Raw genomic sequence first — 4909 nt, forward strand, 5'->3', positions numbered from 1 at the left:
TGTCTGAGAAGTTAGAGTGTGATAGCTGCTGTATGTGTCTCAGAGCTGCGCTCTCCCCTCCCCTCAGACGATCACAGCACGGGAGGACGTCAGCGTGACTGCCTGAGTCTCTTGGTGGACTTGCCTCCTGTTCACACCATATTCTCCAATGTTCCTGCGCCCTTTTCTTTTGTACAGGAGTGGACTCATATGTGAGACTACTACTCCCAGCATGCTATGACCGCTGCAGACTGTCAGGGCATGCTGGGAGTCACTCTGATGTATTAGAGATGTTATTTCATCAGACATAAATGCTGCATGGTATCGAGATGCTGGTGAGCAGATCATTGTGGTTTCCTGCCGGTGCAGAGTGAAGCGCGAGATGATGGGACCACATGTTACTGACTGCAGCGGAGCCCATCATCAGGCAGCACACGGGCCGAGCCGCCCCCTCCACAAGGGCCGAGCCGCCCCCTCCACACGGGCCGAGCCGCCCCCTCCACACGGGCCGAGCCGCCCCCTCCACACGGGCCGAGCCGCCCCCTCCACAAGGGCCGAGCCGCCCCCTCCACAAGGGCCTAGCCGCCCCCTCCACACGGGCCGAGCCGCCCCCTCCACACGGGCCGAGCCGCCCCCTCCACACGGGCCGAGCCGCCCCCTCCACAAGGGCCGAGCCGCCCCCTCCACAAGGGCCGAGCCGCCCCCTCCACACGGGCCGAGCCGCCCCCTCCACACGGGCCGAGCCGCTGCCTCCACACGGGCCGAGCCGCCCCCTCCACAAGGGCCGAGCCGCCCCCTCCACACGGGCCGAGCCGCCCCCTCCACACGGGCCGAGCCGCCCCCTCCACACGGGCCGAGCCGTCCCCTCCACACGGGCCGAGCCGCCCTCTCCACACGGGCCGAGCCGCCCCCTCCACACGGGCCGAGCCGCCCCCTCCACAAGAGCCGAGCCGCCCACTCCACACGTGCCGAGCCGCCCCCTCCACACGGGCCGAGCCGCCCCCTTCACACGGGCCGAGCCGTCCCCTCCACACGGGCCGAGCCGCCCCCTCCACAAGAGCCGAGCCGCCCACTCCACACGTGCCGAGCCGCCCCCTCCACACGGGCCGAGCCGCCCCCTTCACACGGGCCGAGCCGTCCCCTCCACACGGGCCGAGCCGCCCACTCCACACGGGCCGAGCCGCCCACTCCACACGGGCCGAGCCATCCCCTTTACACGGGCTGAGACGCTGCCTCCACAAGGGCCGAGCCGCCCCCTCCTAAGGGGCCGAGCCGCCGCCTCCACACGGGCCGAGCCGCCGCCTCCACACGGGCCGAGCCGACGCCTCCACACGGGCCGAGCCGCTGCCTCCACAAAGGCCGAGTCACCCCCTCCACACGGGCCGAGCCGCCGCCTCCACAAGGGCCGAGTCACCCCCTCCACACGGGCCGAGCCGCCCCCTCCACACGGGCCGAGTCGCCCCCTCCACACGGGCCGAGCCGCCCCCTCCAAACGGGCCGAGCTGCCCCCTCCACATGGGCCGAGCCTCCCCCTCCACACGGGCTGAGCCGCCCACTCCACACGGGCTGAGCCGCCCCCTCCACACGGGCCGAGCCGCTGCCTCCACACGGACCGAGCCGCCCCCTCCACACGGGCCGAGCCGCCCCCTCCAAACGGGCCAAGCAGTCCCCTCCACACTGGCCGAGCCTCTGTCTCCACAAGGGCCGAGCCGCTGCCTCCACACGGGCTGAGCCGTCCCCTCCACACGGGCCGAGCCGCCCCCTCCACACTGGCCGAGCCTCCCCCTCCACACTGGCCGAGCCGCCCCCTCCACACGGGCCGAGCCGCTGCCTCCACAAAGGCCGAGTCTCCCCCTCCACAAAGGCCGAGTCTCCCCCTCCACACGGGCCGAGCCGCCCCCTCCACACGGGCCGAGCCGCCCCCTCCACACGGGCCGAGCCGCCCACTCCACACGGGCCGAGCTGCCCAATTCACACAGGCCGAGCCGCTGCCTTCACAGGGGCCGAGTCGCGCCCTCCACGTGGACCGAGCCGCCACCCTCCACACGGGCCGAGCCGATCTCTCCACACGGGCCGAGCTGCCACCCTCCACACGGGCCGAGCCACCCCTCTCCACACAGGCCGAGCCGCCCCCCTCCACACTGGCCGAGCCGTCCCCTCCACATGGACCAAGCCGCCACCCTCCACACGGGCCGAGCCGATCTCTCCACACGGGCCGAGCTGCCACCCTCCACACGGGCCGAGCCACCCCTCTCCACACAGGCCGAGCCGCCCCCCTCCACACTGGCCGAGCCGTCCCCTCCACACGGACCGAGCCGCCACCCTCCACACGGGCCGAGCTGCCACCCTCCACACGGGCCGAGCCACCCCTCTCCACACGGGCCGAGTCGCCCCCTCCACACGGGCCGAGCCGCCCCCTCCAAACGGGCCGAGCTTCCCCCTCCACATGGGCCGAGCCTCCCCCTCCACACGGGCTGAGCCGCCCCCTCCACACGGGCTGAGCCGCCCCCTCCACACGGGCCGAGCCGCTGCCTCCACACGGACCGAGCCGCCCCCTCCACAAGGGCCGAGCCGCTGCCTCCACACGGGCTGAGCCGTCCCCTCCACACGGGCCGAGCCGCCCCCTCCACACTGGCCGAGCCTCCCCCTCCACACTGGCCGAGCCGCCCCCTCCACACGGGCCGAGCCGCTGCCTCCACAAAGGCCGAGTCTCCCCCTCCACAAAGGCCGAGTCTCCCCCTCCACACGGGCCGAGCCGCCCCCTCCACACGGGCCGAGCCGCCCCCTCCACACGGGCCGAGCCGCCCCCTCCACACGGGCCGAGCCGCCCACTCCACACGGGCCGAGCTGCCCAATTCACACAGGCCGAGCCGCTGCCTTCACAGGGGCCGAGTCGCGCCCTCCACGTGGACCGAGCCGCCACCCTCCACACGGGCCGAGCCGATCTCTCCACACGGGCCGAGCTGCCACCCTCCACACGGGCCGAGCCACCCCCCTCCACACAGGCCGAGCCGCCCCCCTCCACACTGGCCGAGCCGTCCCCTCCACATGGACCAAGCCGCCACCCTCCACACGGGCCGAGCCGATCTCTCCACACGGGCCGAGCTGCCACCCTCCACACGGGCCGAGCCACCCCTCTCCACACAGGCCGAGCCGCCCCCCTCCACACTGGCCGAGCCGTCCCCTCCACACGGACCGAGCCGCCACCCTCCACACGGGCCGAGCCGATCTCTCCACACGGGCCGAGCTGCCACCCTCCACACGGGCCGAGCCACCCCTCTCCACACGGGCCGAGCCGCCCCCCTCCACACAGGCTGAGCCGCCCCCCTCCATACGGGCCGAGCCGCCCCCTCCACACGGGCCGAGCCACCCCCTCCATACGGGCCGAGCCGCCCACTCCACACGGGCCGAGCCGCCCACTCCACACGGGCCGAGCTGCCCAATTCACACAGGCCGAGCCGCTGCCTTCACAGGGGCCGAGTCGCCCCCTCCACGTGGACCGAGCCGCCACCCTCCACACGGGCCGAGCCGATCTCTCCACACGGGCCGAGCTGCCACCCTCCACACGGGCCGAGCCACCCCTCTCCACACAGGCCGAGCCGCCCCCCTCCACACTGGCCGAGCCGTCCCCTCCACATGGACCGAGCCGCCACCCTCCACACGGGCCGAGCCGATCTCTCCACACGGGCCGAGCTGCCACCCTCCACACGGGCCGAGCCACCCCTCTCCACACAGGCCGAGCCGCCCCCCTCCACACTGGCCGAGCCGTCCCCTCCACATGGACCGAGCCGCCACCCTCCACACGGGCCGAGCCGATCTCTCCACACGGGCCGAGCTGCCACCCTCCACACGGGCCGAGCCACCCCTCTCCACACGGGCCGAGCCGCCCCCCTCCACACAGGCTGAGCCGTCCCCCTCCATACGGGCCGAGCCGCCCCCTCCACACGGGCCGAGCCACCCCACTCCATACGGGCCGAGCCGCCCCCCTCCACACGGGCCGAGCCGCCCCTCTCCACACGGGCCGAGCCACCCCTCTCCACATGGGCCGAGCCGCCCCCCTCCACACGGGCCGAGCCACCCCCCTCCACACGGGCCGAGCCACCCCTCTCCACACGGGCCGAGCCGCCCCCTCCACACGGGCTGAGCCGCCCCTCTCCACACTTGCTGAGCCGCCCCTCTCCACACGGGCCGAGCCACCCCTCTCCACACGGGCCGAGCCGCCCCTCCACACAGGCTGAGCCGCCCCTCTCCACACGGGCCGAGCCGCCACCCTCCACACAGGCCGAGCCACCCCCCTCCATACGGGCCGAGCAGCCCCCCTCCACACAGGCCAAGCCACCCCCCTCCATATGGGCCGAGCAGCCCCCCTTCCAATGGGCCGATCCACCCCCCTCCACACAGGCCGAGCCACCCCCCTCCATACGGGCCGAGCAGCCCCCTCCACACAGGCCGAGCCACCCCCCTCCATACGGGCCGAGCAGCCCCCCTCCACACAGGCCGAGCCACCCCCCTCCATACGGGCCGAGCAGTCCCCCTTCCAATGGGCCGAGCAGCTCCCATCAATTAGAATTAGACCTGAGCAAAAAGAGTTGCACTTTCCCGTCCAGTTCAGTCTTCCTGTGTAGTCTTCACTTCTGCTGCCGGCATCCTGGGCCCCGTGGGTGGGTGACCTGGGTGACAACAGTGATGAGCTGAATATCGGCCATATTGGTGGTCACACAGTTCTCCCAATGTCAGATATGTCTGACGCCGCAGTGACTTATTTTCCTTGTGATTTCTTGACTTCAGGAGGAAACGAGCAGGATCTGGCGCGAGGTTTGGGGCGCAGTGACCTCAGTAATTAGTAATAGACGCTGCTGTCATTAGATAAAGCGACAGGAAGTTTAGATCAAAAACAAGAAAAAAACGTCCGGAGAGGGAGGGAGCGGGG

The sequence above is a fragment of the Phyllobates terribilis genome, unplaced genomic scaffold (assembly GCF_046119375.1).
Source record: "Phyllobates terribilis strain yellow unplaced genomic scaffold, ASM4611937v1 Scaffold_8__6_contigs__length_399053987, whole genome shotgun sequence".
NCBI classification, from domain to species: domain Eukaryota; kingdom Metazoa; phylum Chordata; class Amphibia; order Anura; family Dendrobatidae; genus Phyllobates; species Phyllobates terribilis.